This window comes from Castor canadensis, chromosome 17 (genome assembly GCF_047511655.1).
Source record: "Castor canadensis chromosome 17, mCasCan1.hap1v2, whole genome shotgun sequence".
NCBI classification, from domain to species: domain Eukaryota; kingdom Metazoa; phylum Chordata; class Mammalia; order Rodentia; family Castoridae; genus Castor; species Castor canadensis.
Window position 1 is genome coordinate 44,451,825 of NC_133402.1, and position 15,796 is coordinate 44,467,620.

Below are 15,796 nucleotides of genomic sequence, written 5' to 3' on the forward strand. Positions count from 1 at the left end.
CCCTTCCCTGAGATTTCCCCTGACAGCTCAGTTACTTATTGTCCCGTATCCCTGGTGTTTCCTTCGACACCACACAGTCCCTATCCTCCTCGGGCGCTTGGTCTGCTTCCTCCAACCAGTGCACCGCAAGCTCGCTGGAGCTTACGCTGCTGCCAGGATGCACTCCAGCAGCTCTCCTGCAAGGATGCACTCCAGCAGCTCTCCTGCAGGTGCGCTCGGCCCGGACCCGCCCACAGGCCCGCCCCGGCGCTTACGTCACAGTGACGCGCAGCCCGCGCAGGCGCAGCTCGGTCCGCACCCCCCTCCCCGCGGCTGGCTGCCCGCTCGGTATTATGATTAGCGCTGGGTGCGGGGTTTCGGCGGCCGGGAGGGAGTTGTCGGCGCCGCGGCCGCTGCGGACGGACGCTCGCCTGCCGGCTGAGGTAGGGCGAGCGCGGAGCGCGGCGGGGCGCGGCGTCCGGGGGGCGGGGGCGCGGGGCTGGCCTCGGTCGCCTCAGTGGCCACCGCCGTTGCGGGGCTGGACACCCGGGCCAGGGCGCCCGCCTCAGGCGGAAAGTAAGTTGCGCGCTCCGCGCTTTCCGCGCGGGTTGCAGCGCGCGGCCCGGAGGACGCGGGGCCCGAGCTGCGGCGGCCCCGACTCCGCGGCGCGGCGCGGCCTGGCGGCGGGGCGGCGGCGGGCCCGGGCGGGAGCCGGCACTGCGGCGGCGGGCGGCGGGCGCCCGGAGGCCCTGCCCTTGCGGCCGCGGCGGGATTGCGGCACCTCGGGAGTCACCCGCATTCCCGCGCCCCGCCCCGAGCGGGCCGAGTGCGGCGCCGACCTCCCCGCGCCCGGGTCTCTCCGAATTTGCCTTCTTGCAAAAGCGATTCTAGGGATGCGGCCGCAGACGGGGTTCCTCGGTCAAACTGCAGCTTTACAATAGAATGGGGGATATCGTTGTCTGGAGAGAAAGGGCAACGGGGTGAGGAAGGAGGAGCAGTGCCATTCCCGAGGCAGAGCTAGAATTTTTCGAATTGGGAAACCTACGTGCTTTTCCACAGTCATCGCCTGTTGATTTCTTTCTGGACCATTTTACAAAAGCCCTCCTCCTGCCCTTTGCTTGGACTTGGGATCCAGGAAGGTGGCAGCCTTTGGGGTTCCTGGAGCTGTGCTGGAGCAGTTGGATCGGATACAGTCGAGTAGCTTCATAGTAAGTTTGGGTCAAGTGCATATTGGGAGAATTTAGCCTGGGGTTCCTAAATCTATAGACGTCCGAGGTTCTAGGATCTTCCAACTGTCAGATTACTTCATTCTCCAAGTTTGAGGAGCCTGGGAAGCTCACTTAATGCACTAAGCATTTTCTATGCCTTGCAAGCAATGGAGCTGGAAGTGGAGCCTGTTGAGTCTCCACCAAATTCCTGCCAAACATTAAAAGGCTCAGTTTGAGATTCCTGGAGGGACTGGGTCCGTATATCCCAAACAAGTCTTTAGCTTATCAGAATCTATATCAATGTACTCTAAAGCCTGGGTTGTCAAGGCTTATGTAATCAACTTGTTAATTTATAATCTTGTTACATTGCTTTCCAGATTTATAAAATCATTCCCTTAAGGAAATCTGCCTTCAACGTCTGCCTAAATATTTTTCTTGGAATTGGATTCCTGAAGAGGAATGTACTGTACAAGTGGTGATTAAACCGTACTAATTAGACGAGGGTCTTTTTTAAAAGAACACCAAAATACATACGAATTCTTTTATCTGGCTGTGTAATTGTCCATGTGAGGAAGCATCCCCAATTTTACAGAACTGGAAATGAGAGAAATTGCATGACATTTCCAAGGTCACATATTGATAGTGTGGAAAGTCAAGTGTGCAGTGCTAACTTTTCTTAATACATCTTCAAGGCTTTTGAAGCCAGAAACTACCACTTTCCAGTTTTTAAAATTAGCATAATCAGTTATTTTGTGCACAAATTACCCTCACCCTATTAGTTTTTTCTTTTTCCTGTTCTGAGTAAAATTTTCTCAATAAGAAACATTAGTCTAAAACTAGAACTCCGAAGTTGTATTAATTTTTATTTTTACTTATGTATTTCTAGACCAAGAATACAGATTTAGTCACAAAATCCTAAAAGAAAAGCCTTTAAATGTCTTTATTTAAATTGAAGGGCATTCATGATATATTTACTGGTCACAGAAAATATTCATCTAAACTTCATTGTGGGTGCTTCCTTCATATTGAAAGTGAAACTAAATAGAAAAAAAGTTATTTTTGGAGATACTGAGCAGCCATGGTTCTCAAAAATGTCATAAATAAGGCATGATTTCTTCCCTCTATTGCTTGCTTTAGAGGGTACAAATGAACTTCCACAAGACCAGAATTTTGGTAGTTAAAAATGTGGATGTTTGCTTAACAACCACAAAATAGAATTTTTAGCCAAAATGCTTTTGTAAGAAAACTTTGTCAGAATATAGGTAATTTCCACTATGTGCAGGTGTAATGTTAGAGCCACTTGGGTGGAAAAGTTGAATAGATTGTAGGAGTTTTGAAGATAAACCGAACCTTTGATCATTTATTCACGGACTCTTTATCTGTCTATTTTTGGGCCCTCAGATTGAGGTTAGCAGAAGAAAAGTGAATAAAAAACGAGTTCCTCGCTGGTGTATGCTTAGAATCTATTGGGGAACACCAAGGTAAACGGAAACATTGGGAACCTGCAGAAGCAGGAGCCAATGGCAGTCTGACTTCAGAATGCTTCATAGAGGAGGTGATGGTTGAACTGAGCTTAAAGAATAGGTAAAGAGTTCCCAGATGGGGAAAAAGGGAAAAGGCTTAGCGTTCAGGGCGATGAGAAGATAAAGTCTAGTGGTGAGAGAAGAACTTAAATCCAAGAGGGTGAAAGAGAGGTGAAGAGGTAGAGACAATGCAGCTTTTCTTTCTTTCAAGCATTTGATAAGAATGGAAATTCCTTCCATTAGTTTTGGGGGATTTTGATGGGTTTTTGGTTTAATTGGGAAGATCTAGTGTCAAATCTCTTAGGCCTAATGGCCTTCAAAGTGAGCACTGGAAGTCTGTTGTCTGCTCTGGATAATCTGGAACTATGTTATTCATACAGATGAGGGTCATAGCCTCATCTGCTTTTCTGCATAACTGCTTTGGGTTGTGGTCTTACATCCTTTGGGAAACCATTTCTTGCTGTTGGTAGGGAAGGAACCTGCCTAAAAAAGATTCCTGCTCTGCCCTCCGTGAATGTTCATTTCTCTGCTATCACTTCCAGAGCCTCCTGCTAGTCTGCTTTGGCACCTCCAGCATTTGTCCTCTGCTCAGGTGGGCTCTTCGATGACAAATCAACTTTTCTTCCTTTCGTGAGCTGTGCTCTCCAGTCTGCTGCCCTGTGGCTACTCAACAATTTCTGTTAAAGTCAAAGGGCACACATTATCTGTCCATGGGACATAATGCTTCAAGTTCTGGAGTGTGTCCAGGTTCAAAGCAAGATTGGGTCTGTCTGTACATCTAAATGTATACCCCTCAATTACATATTTTGCTGAACCATTTAATGTAGGTTATGAAATCACTGTTCCAGAAACATTGGCTAGACAATGTAACACAGCCTCACTGGACCTGAATTTCTCAGTTGCTGACATAAAGTTTACCTTTTTAAACCCAAAATACCAGCAGCTCCTTGAAGGCAGAGGCTACTTTGGTCTGTGCCTTCCCAAATTGGAATAGTGCTTGGTACAGTCTGTTCACCTAAGCACTGACTTGAAGAAACTTTAAAAATATCTTCTTTAGTTTGTTGATTTTTATGAGCCTATTAATAGAAACCATACCCATTTTAATACAGCTAGTTGGATTTAAATTGTTTTTTGATCATACTATTTTAGAGCTCTCTTGCACTCTGCCTAGCATGTCATACTCAGGAAATGTTTTTCCCCATCCACTGTGCTATTCCTACTCTGAGAGAGTAGTACTGCTAACTCCCATTCTCCTCCAGAGTCATTCTAGACTTCCCTTTTTGCCTCACCCCTATGCTTCTCAGATTCTGTTTCTGAAAAGAATCTCCTCTACTAAATCCGCCTCATCATTTCCCAGATTCTGACAGCCCTCAGATTTAAGCCTTTCAGTAATAATTTACCTAGAGATACTTCTAGTTGTCTCTTTACCTATCTCCCAGCTCCAGTCCTGCTTTTCTGCTCGGATCTTCACTGTGCTGCCAGAGTTACTTGTTAAAAGTATCATCTCTGATCGCCATTCCCTTGCTAGGATTCTTCTTTGGCTTCTTATGCTGGTCTTAATTTGTTCACTTAATAAAATGTGTCTGTGTTTTGGGTAGGTACTATACTTGACCGGCCCTCGGATTCAGAGCGCACTGAATTTGTCATGTGGTTTAACGGGGATGCAGGTTACTGACCCATAAACACATGTACATGACTCCGTAATTTCGATAACGACGGCATAGGATCTGCTGCTGTAAACACAGGGCACTGGTGTGTGCAGGGAGGTGGGAAGGGCATGCAGACTATCAGACAGTGACCTTTAAGTTGGGCCTTGCGCATGAGTAAGGGCCAGCTAGACCTGAGAAAGGTGAGTTTGTTACTTGCGTGGAACACAAGGCCCTTTGGGTATCTGGCCCTTACTTACCGGTCTGACCTTGTCTCATATGCATGTATCACAGTAAGCTCTCTTACGTTTCTTTCCTGGAAAGCCTCTTTCCACTGTTACAGTTTTAGCTCTTAATACATGCATGTATGTGCACACACCATTTGCTTGGGATCCCGTCTATGAACTGAAGGCAGGTTTAGGGGAAAGAATACCTGCTTCGCATGTCTGTAAGAGATTGTGAACAATTTGAGTGAGGGACCTTCCTAGTTTATATCTGGTAGAGGTGTTTTAGGGGCCAGTTTGTGAGCAATTGGTGATAAGAAGTTGGAGAACTACATTTATAACCCCTTTCAAATACTGGAATCTTCTGGTAGGAGACCAGTTCTGAAAAGTTTGGGGGAAGGGAGGCGGAATCTGTGGGTAGTTTTGATCCCACTCACACCTTGTTACTATGTATTATCCCTTAGCTTTCGCAATAACTGTTCAAGGTGGTGATTATCTATGTTTTATGGGTAAAGACATGCCTATTCATAGATAATTGAGTGACTTTTCAGGCCATAGATCCTGTGTTCCACTTTCCATTGTTCTGTTGTCTTTCTCTGCCTGTTTGCTGAATAAATGAGTCTTGAAGTTCCTGATGTGAACATCTGTGGTGAAGATAGTAAGAAAAGCTGACCATGTGGAAATGTGGAATCTTAGGACTACCATTCTAGTTCCCTCTCTGGTGTTCCCTACCCGCAATGTACGCACACGCCTCTTAGGCCATTATATTGTCTTTTACTTACTCTATGTTTTGTAGCTGGGGAAATACTTGTGTATTATGTCAGACTTTCTTTGTTGTGTGTTGGTTCTATATTAAACAGATAATATATTAGATTTTTTTAAATAACGTTTGACAGTATGACTTATCTATCTAAAGTTCATTTAGGATAGTATACTAACTATTCACAGATGGAGTAGCATACTGGGTTCATGGATCTCTTTAAAATGGTCATGGTATTGTACAGCCTTTTTATTTAGCCGTGAACAAAAGCAGAGTGACTGAACTTTAACATGAAGTTTTGCTTTCTGTTTTACTTCATTTTCTGTAGGTTAAATAATTCTCTATTGGCAGAAGTGTTATGAATAGTACTTAAAGAAGAATGAGAATATCCCATCTACGGTTTCAGGGCTTGATTTTGTCCTTTGCTCCCCTGTTTGATAAGTATGTCCTCAGAAACAAATGGAAAGAACATCATTTTGCCTTGTACATTAAAATTGAAGTTTGAGAAAGAATAAAGTTTTTAAGAAGTAGATAGAACCTGCCTGAATTTTATCTGAATTGCTCACCTGATGTTGGCTTGTGAGGAATCTTGCCATTCACAGAATTGTATGCAAACAATTACATGAAGTTATTTTCAAGTTGCCATTTCCATTTTTATATGGCCAATAATTATATCAGCCTGTCTTTTGAATGGTTATTTGCCTTGTAATTTCCTTTCTTAACTTAAAGTTTTAAAACATTTGAAAGTTTTTAACAGTTATTTGTTAATAATGTTTAGTAGGTGAGTTTTTGGTGGCACTAGGGAATTTCCTCTGTTTAATTGATCGTGGTGGGGCAGTTAACTCCCATAGCATATCAGAATTGGAAGAATACCAGAAATGTCAAAAGAGATTTATTTAGTTGCTCTGAAAATTAGAAAGGCTTAGGCAAAAGAAGCATTGTACTATTACAGGAAAAAAAAAAAAAAAAAAAAGCAAGGCAGGGGTGGGGGGTCAGTAGGGCCTGGAGTCCATTACAGTCAGCTCTTCCCTGCGTATAGAACAAGAGGCAGAGTAGTCCTTCACCTCTTTGGTTCTGCTTTCTCATTTGTAAAGTGGGTATGATGCTTCCATTACATCACTGGTTGTGAGGAATTAAATGATGTAACAAATGTAGAAAGCCCAGTACCTACATAGATTCCCAGTAATTAAATTGTTTACTCGTTCTGAGTCCTGTATTCAACCAAAACTAGAATTCACATGGGCATTGTGTCAGTTAACGATTTCTTTAGTGTTTGAAATGAGACAAAGAAAAACCAACTGTGGTATTGCTGTAAAACTCATTTCTGTATGCACTTACTGAAGTTAGTAATAGATTTTTAGGAGAGTGGTGTGTATATGGGTGGTAATGAGAGAGATTAATCAAAGTAAAAATTGGTGTTTTATAGAACTTTGAAGTAAAAACCAGACTTTTAAAATTCTCTAATGGTCTTGTTTCTGTTACTTTCATATTAATACCTAAAGGATTTTCTTTTCTTAAGACCTCTTGTCAGCACTTTGATGAAATGCCTTTCCTGTGTGCATTTTTAATGACACTTTGGTTAAACTTAAATATAATTCACAGGTAGATATATGGTGAATTTTATAATGTGGCAAATTTAATACTAGTTTTGAGAGGGTAAATGGTAAGCCATCAGCATTCTCTTTAACCTTATAAAATTTACTTCACTTGTATCCCAAATCATAACTTCACCCAACCTGGGTGGAGCCATCCTTTCCTGAGCCAGCTAGGCGTATGTATTCTTTCTTTGCTTCCTCTGTGTACTCCACTTCCTCACTGAAGGAAGAGCCTCAGTCTATGGGTCGCCTCTGTTCTTGGCCATGCTGCCTATCCTTCCTTAGTTCCTCTCTTCATCCCTTGTCGCACTTGAACTAAGCTAACTTGTATTTATTTCTTTCTATATAGGTCCCATTTCCTTACTCCCTTGTAAAATTCTAAAGGGCAAGAGACTATGTTGTGTACCTCTACAGTTAGGGCTTCAGTTATTTGTTAATGACAGTGACTCAATGTTCCTGTTCTTCAGTCCAAAGGAATTGCATACCTTCTCCCCCTGGGGAAGCAAGATATTTCATCAAATGTAACTTGTTTATTAAAATGACATAAATAGGCATTAGACAGTGCAATTCTTAGGAAATTGGTTTATTTCACAGATTTCTTAATTGAAAAGTAAATTGAATGATTATGTACAGAAAGTAAAAATGCTAATAACCTTTGCCTTTCTTGGATAATAAAAGTAGCACATATTCACTGACAAAGATTTTAAAAAGAATGGAAAAGTATAAAGAAGAAAAAAGTATAATCTTACTCATTTAACATTTTGGATTTTTAAAATCCGTACAGTCATACAAAGTATGTGTTTAAAAAATGAGGATGTTGTGCCATGAGAATTTGAGTATGAATTTTTTAATGTAACATTATGTTGTGAGAGCTTCTGCATGAGGTTAAATAGGGGCATGGTGTTAGTGTTGAATATACGCTGTCGTCCATTTAACCATTTCTGTATTGTAGATTTTTAGGTCATTTCTGGTTTTTTTGGCATATTGTCACTGAACATTTGTCCACATCTTTATTTTAGACATAAATTTGAGTATTCCCTACCTGAAATGTTTGGAACCAGAAGTATTTTGAATTTTTTTCCCGATTTTAGAATATTTGCATGTGTGTGTGTATGAAATAAATGGGACCCAAGAATAAACACACAGTTCATTTATGTTTCATATATATCTTATACATATAACCTGAAGACTACTTTATGCAGTATTTTTAATACATCTGTTCATGAAAGGGAGTTCCATGGTATGGAATTTCCTATTGTGCTGCTCAAGAGACTTCAGATTTTGGAGCATTTCACATTTTCAAATTAGGGATGCTCAACTTGTAGTGAGATTATTAAGTCAAGGATATTAATTATGTTAAGGTTTTTGGCACATATATTCTCAACTTGCTTTTCAGAACGTTAGCATAGCTAACCAGATTAAGAAAACACCTAAGTCAAAGTCAGCCAATATTTTAGGTTATGGATTTTTTCTTTTTTTTGTTTCAGCATTCTTTTTTGACCATTTTTAAATGGCCATCTTCATCCCAAATCAAGGCAGGGAGGAGAGGGGGAGGAAAGAAAGGGAGTTTGGTAGTGTTCGTGAAAGTTTTAGAAAAGAAGAGGTTTAGATTGTTAAGTTTTTAAATTTTGTATAACTTCTTCCAATTTACATTGTTTTCCTGGGAAAAATAAGTAATGGTGGGTTGACTTTGTTTATTTTGGGGGAATTTCTGCACATCAGCTTGTGTTTAAGTCATTATGTAAGTTCCTTATGCAGGGCTATTGCCATACTAATTTTTAATCTCACCCTTAGGTAGAAATGATGATATTCTTAGTATTTTTCATCACTTTAACAAGAGGCAGATTCTGCTTAGGAATTTGAATTTACCGTCTTGTGTTGCTGGCCCAGCTTTTGTGGCTTGGATGTTAACTCTTACACAGATACTAAGTAGTATTCTACGTCAGTTAATGAATTTTCTGACTCCTAACTACATTTCAAATTTCTTGGTATGTTGTGACCTGTGGCTTGATTTACTTAGAGGAAATAAAGGTCACGTAAGCTAGTACTTCAAGGATTCATCAGTTTTGGCAACAATCACTGCCTTGAGAGACTGGAGCAGGCTTCTCAGTGTGACATGGCTAGTCTTCTCAATGGCAGACGGTCCATTAAAATTGACTACTTGGGAGAAAATTGAGAACATACTTGAGGAGACAGTTACCTTCTCTTGGAAAATGCTTCCTTAGAGATTTGGAGGTACAGTTTGGCCTGTGAGGATTCTGAATTATGAATAATTGGCTAACCTTTAAATTTGTAATGCCATTTTGATTCCATCCAGTGACTGTAGCCTGATAATACATGATAACTACATAGTAATATTCAACTAGTCCAGTGAAAAAAACTGGATTCTTCTATAACTTAGGGCCTTTTGATATGTGGGTGTTGTATGTGTATGTGTGTTGTGTGTGTGTTTTAAGTCATTCATTTATAGCTTATTGTTAATTTCTAGGAGGAGGAGACCTGCTAGTCTAAAAAACTGGGATATTGTTTACTTTGAATATAGAGAGTGGAGACTGCATAATAAGGTTGTGTTTATTTTATTTGACCTGGTGGTTACTGATACTCCTGGAGAATTTACTGTCTTCCTTCTAGTCTCTATACCACTTTTATTATAGGTTAAAATTTTAGTCATAAGATCAAGTTGGTAATACTCATTGAGAGAGAGTTAGTTCCTCCACTTAAGGTAGCTTTTCTGTAGATGTACAATTTAGTCTGGTAGTCCTGTGGGTAAGGATTACAGTTTCCACTTTTTGGTATTGTAAAAGATACCAGATAATTTCCATGTGTAAGAAGCTTAATTACAGTTTTAGAGTGGCTTTGCAAAAACTTGGCTCTTGGTTGTCTGTGTTATATGGAGAGTATTGGCATAGTGTTTTTTTAGAAGTATTTAGTATTTTTGAGAGGTTTTGTATTTTGGAATATTGATAGTTTGATTTGGAGGATAGTTTATAATACTCCAAACAAAATGTAAAGAGTGTATGTATGTAGCCTAATTTTTGGATGTAGCCTTTTTTGTTCTGTTCCTTTACTTTCTCATGCCATGGATTGGTCCAGAGTAGTATTCAGTTTGTTGGTCAGTTTACCTCTCCTAAGGGAGAAGAGTGAGCAGGAGACATTTGTTTGACATACAGACCAAATTGCAATGGTGGTGATGCAACAAAAGGCTAAAAATGAGTTTTAACAAGAATAACAATGAATTCCAAATTGACAAGTTTAACAGAGGCTGGTTCTACAACTGTTTTCAGCAGCTTGCAAAATATGTGTAGGGCCACCCACACTTCCTTCCTCTTCTCCAGCCACACCCACATAAGTTGCTTCTGCTCTCTTTAGTTGGGAGAACATCAGTATATTCTTGCAACACATACCAGTGCTTGTTTCTCAGACATAAATTTCCATATTATAAACACTCTTGGCTAGTTGGTCTGTTTCATATAGGTCCAGCCTAGGTATATATACATGTGTGAACATGTGCTCAATGAGAAGGCTGGTTTAGAATGGCCTATTTCAATGGTGTTTGCTGTTTAAAGAGATGCCATCTTAGCTGTGTAGTTGTTTAAAATAACGCTTTAGAAGAACTTAGTATATGAGAAAATGTTCATTGGAAAAAGTAGTTAGCAAACTTAATGACCATATCCTTAAATAAGTACAGTTGTAAAGGATGTGTACTTAGCCCTGATGAGATGTCATCCTTTATTACATTAAGGTTTTTTCCCTTGTGCTTGTTTACATTTTCCAAACTTTATGAAGTGAACTGTATTAATTTGTTCAACTTGTTTTTGGGGGAGAAATATTTTTTAAACAGTTTAAAACCTCTCTTTCTACCTGACACCACTCCTCCTTGCCCTATGTATTATCCCAATGTATTTTTAAAAATTGTGTCTGGGCTTATATTTACATGGAAAATAATGGAAAGCTATGTATCAGATGTTAATAGATGCTATTGTAGATGATGTAATGGATGAGTTTTCTTTTTGCCAAACTGTATGTTCTAATTTTGTCTTTCCCTAAAATAGGTACTTTTTCATAATTAAAATAAAAATACTAGAACAAGGAAAGTACTATGTTGAGTGAAAAAAATTATAAAATCATACATAGAATGACCACACCTTTGTAAAACAAAATAAACTGCGTATAAATATTTGTAGATTATCCCCCAAAATGTTAGCAGTATTGATCTTCAGTGCTAGACTTATGGATACCTTTTTATTATTTAGGCTTTTTCCCATTTTCTGTAAGGATATATAACTTTGATCTGGGTGTGGCAGTTTACGGCTGTAATCTTAGTACTCAGGAGGTGGAGGCAGTAGTATCTCAAGTGTGAGGCCAGCCTGGGCTATGTAGTGAAACCTTTCTCAAAAATCAGAATAAAACAATAAAATTTACAAGCAAATACTTAGACTTTTTGAGATATTTTATTGAAAACTCATCAGATTTTAGTGCTCAGCTAGAGACATTTTCTTTATCTCAAAATCTTACAGCACTCATTTTTAATTTGATATATTTTAGGAAACAATTTTTATGAAAGCAAAAGAGGTACTAGTTCAGCGAATTTTTAAAGTAGAGTGAACCAACTGGAAGCATTTGTCCTTAGGAACTGTAGGAGTACCACCATTAACAGTGGTGGTGATGGTGGGTGGTGGTGGCAGCTAGTGCTCATTAAGTCTTATTCTGTGCTGGGCATTATTCTAAACACTGTAGCATATTAACTCATTTAGTCCTCACCACAGTCTATGAGAGTAAGAGAGGGGAGAGGGAGAGAGGAGAAAAGAGAATGTGTGGGTGTGTATGTTTATTTGGAGACAGGGTCTTGCTGTATAGCCCAGGTTGGCCTTGAACTTGAGATCTTCCTACCTCAGCCTCCCAAGTTCTGGGATTAACATCTGGGGAGGTTGTGTTCTTGTTACTAACATTTTCTAGTGAGGAAACTGATTGTACAGAGAGGTCAGGTAACTTACTGAGGTCCTGTGGCTAGTGGTTGGTGAGCTGGGATTCAAATCCAGTTGGCAGATACTTGTGTGATATTTCAGTGTTGTGGAAAGGCCTGCAAGGCTACCTTAGTCAGTATTCCCCTCACTGTGCCACAAACTTGGAAATAAGTGATCCATTCATATTCTCTTTGTTCATCAGTTAGTTCATCTTTACTATTAAATGGTAGGCCTCTAATATGAAGCATCAAAACTCTTTTCTGCTTTGTCTGATAGAGAAGTTCTCATAAAGACTAAACTCTTTCTTTGGCTACTGTAGTGGGTGTTTCATTAGCTAATTAGGGGCTCCTGGGACTGGGACAGGCTTAAAGTCAGGTTGAGCAGGATTGGAAGCAGAGAGAGCCACTTGCCAAACATGGAGAGTTCACTGTGCCTACTTTACAGGCTCATAATAAGGATTCAGCAGATTGTGTGTTTGGGGCCTGTTACTCAGGAGGCACTTAGAAAATGGCAGATGTACTGTTGTTTATTGTTGTTATTTTTTCCTTCCGGTAGAATAATCTTTCTGGCCTGTCTACTTGGAAAAAAAAGTCTTTACTTGTTCACTCTAAAATTCCTGTTTACTAAGGGTTTCTTTAAAGGGATTGTGATGAGGACTGGGGATTAACTCAGTGGTATTGCACTTCCCTAGCACATTCAAGGCTTTGGGTTCAATCTCTTGTACTGGAGGGAGTGGGGTAGTTGTAACTAACAAAAGGCAGAAAGATTAGTAGGGGAAGATTAGGTCAGTCAAGATGCTTTTGATGTTTGGCTAGAATCTTCTCATAGATTTTGATTTCAAGCAGAGTTTTCTTTTTCTTTTTTTTTTTTTGTGGTACTGTGGCTTGAACTCAGGGCCTCTTGCTTGCTAGGCAGGCGCTCTGCTGCTTGAGCCACTCTACCAGCCCTTAAGCAGAGTTAAAACAAATAGAACTAAACTGAAATCTTTCTCTGTATTTTCTTTTAGGAGAAAGAAGCAACTAACAAAAAACAGCAATAACAAGGATTATTCAGTATGCAGTTTTCAGGGTAAGTATTAGAGCCTGCACAAGTTCACCTTTACTTTACATAAACCACATCTGTTTTTTTTTTTGTTTGTTTGTTTGTTTTCGTATTTTAAGAGATCATCGCTTATAAGGATTTTTTTCTCTGAATGTTCAGTTAATCGTAATGTTCTGCTTTTAGGTGTATAGTTTAATTGGAGTTTCGTTTCACTACAGGCTAGCTTGTCGTTGTGAAGAGGCCTGTTAGATTCTTTTTCACAAACTTGCTAGTAGATTAGAAAGTTACTTCATTTTTGAACTTTTGATGGTACAGGTCTGGGAAGAGAAACATCAAGATGTTAATAGTGATTATCCTTGGGTGTCTGAGACCTTGAAAAAAGCCTTTTTAAAAAATTTATTATTTTTATTATAATGCTTAATTTAAAAAAATCCTCAGATTAATTTGTCATGTCTGATTTATATGCCACTTTCCAGGAACATACCTAAACTAGCGTTGTAGAGGCAAAGAACAAAGATTGTGTAACCTGAAGGAGCCTGTTAAGACAAGCCAGTAGAAACTAGACTTGAGCAGATGGGGCACAAATGGCTCACACCTGTAATCCTAGCTACTTGGGAGACTCAGATCAGGAGGTTTGAGGTTTGAGGCCAGTCCAGACAGGGAGCTCACAAGACCCCCATCTCGACCAATAGGTGGGTTTGGTGGTACATGCCTTTCCATCCCAACGAACATGGGAGGTTGAAATCAGGAGGATCATGGTTTCCAGACCAGCCTGGGTAAAAAGGAAGATACTGTCTCCAAAATAACCACAGCAAAAATGGTTGGAGATGTGGCTCAAGCAGTAGAGCATGTGCCTAGCAAGCAAAGTCCTGAGTTCAAACGCCAGTACTGCCAAAAAAAAAAAAAGGAAGAAAGACACTTAGACTTGGATAGAATTTTAAGAATAATTACTGCCCTTATAATTAATTGAAGTTAAAGGTTTAAAGATAGTTTTCTGCCCTCTGAGTTAGCATGTAGTTTTTACTTTTGAAAATTAAATATACCTGAATTAGCATTTCTTTGGGGGAACTGCTGTCTAAATATAGAGAAGTCTTCTAATTTGTATTTTCTTATTAATCCTGTCATTGAAATTACTAGCTCAGATGATAAGGATAATGCAGAGTAGTATAAAAAATTTGCTTTTTTTTTCTGACACCTGTGTATCATACTGGTCTTCTGTTTTAAAAATCATGTAGAAACAGGATTAGTCATTTTGGTTCTGAAATCAGTTTACAGAAACAGCACAGCAGAATGTTTAATAGCATTGACTTGTGGTGTCAGACAGCCTGGGGTTGAATCCAACTCTTCTACAGTATAGCCTGGGCCAACTTGCTTAACATTGGCATGCTTCAAAGTGGGGGCTAATAATCCCTATCTCTGAAAGCAGTTGTAAGGATTGAAAGAACATTCGGTATGTGACGGACATGGAGTGCTCATTCAGAGAATGGTGGTGGTAGTAGTATTTAATTTAAGAATTACTGTAATTCTTAAAATACAAGCGTTTTCTTCTTGCAGTACTGGAGATTGAACTCAGGGTCTCACTCTTGCTAGGCAGGCTCATAACCCTTGAATATAAAAACATGTTAGTAACCATGTTGCTGTTGGCTTTTTAAGCTTATATCATTTTTGAGGTGTCCCAAATATATGATTCAGATAATTTCTGAAGTGATATGAATATGGAAATGACTTTATGCCTCTCTTATAGTTGGTATTTTAATTCTCAAATGATTGTAAAGAGTGTGGGCTTTGAGGACTAGGGATGTTGTTCAATGGTAGACCACTTGCCTAGCATGAGCAAGGCCGTGGGTTTAATCCCCAGCCCTTCCTGCCCCTCCCCCAAAATCCCACAAACTGAAATTAAGTATGGGCTTTGAAATATAAATGAGAGTTGAGTCTTAGCGTTAGCACTTCACGTAAGTCACTTGTACCTAGAAGAAAGTCTGTTTGCTTCACTATAAAAATGAAACTAATGCTGATCTCTCAGGTTTGTCATAGGCCTGACACAATGCAGGCTGATTGATTTTAAAATCCTAATGCCTACAGTAGATTTTCAGAAAGTGTTAGCTTTTTTTCTGTACTTTGAAGTAAACATGAAACTTAAAGGACTCTGATACTAGTGTTTTAAAAAATACTAATATATATTAATATTATTTAATAGTATTAGTATGTAAACTTTAGTTCTTTTAATATTCTCACCTAAGTGGATTAAATAATATAGGTGGTTGCTCTTAATAATTTGTAACTGAAAATACAAAACTGGGAGCATTAGAAAAGGCTTCACCCAAACCGATGGATATGCACTAAGGGAAACAGCTAGTCTTGAGAGGTTATGATATTCCTAACTGGATTTTGTTTACTCATTCCTATTGAATTTTGGTCAGAAAAAGTAAAGTGGAAGTTCAGCTTGTGAGATTTAAAGTGACATTTCAACTTTATAATTTTATACATTTGTTTGTTTTTCTGAGTCATGTTTCTGTGTTTGAGTTTACATTATAAAGGATGAACATTTTAAATGGGATATGAAGTTTGGTCTTGAAAACCAAAGGTCTTTAAGACTTAAATGGTCTATAAGAATGCATGTTTGTTTATTCTTGAAACATAAGCAAGTCATGGTGTTTTATATTTGAGAGTAGGAAAACCATAACAATAATAGGCACAAAGAGTGAGTGCTAGCTAGTCAGCTAGCAGTGTTCATTAAGCATGTTCTGTGTCCCAGGTTTTGTCTTAGGAACAAGCATTTGCCTCATAAACAATAAGAAGAAAAGTTGCATCCAAAATGCAATAAAGCAGTATTGATTCTCCATATGTAAATATTGT

At 39.3% G+C, this 15,796-nt stretch overlaps 1 protein-coding gene across 3 annotated transcripts in view; it reads left to right on the top strand.

Annotated features, from left to right (window-relative positions):
- Positions 1 to 282: 282 nt before the first annotated feature.
- Snrk (SNF related kinase) overlaps positions 283 to 15,796 on the top strand; it is a 49,827-nt gene continuing 34,313 nt past the window's right edge. Inside the window, exons 1-2 of one of the 3 annotated variants that reach the window (XM_074059956.1) lie at positions 283 to 422; positions 12,906 to 12,967. The gene's annotated coding sequence lies outside the window, so the exon portion shown is untranslated. Of the gene's footprint in view, positions 423 to 532; positions 556 to 758; positions 1,188 to 12,905; positions 12,968 to 15,796 lie in introns of those variants that run through there. The other 2 variants (XM_074059957.1, XM_020186303.2) reach the window with 2 other exon arrangements.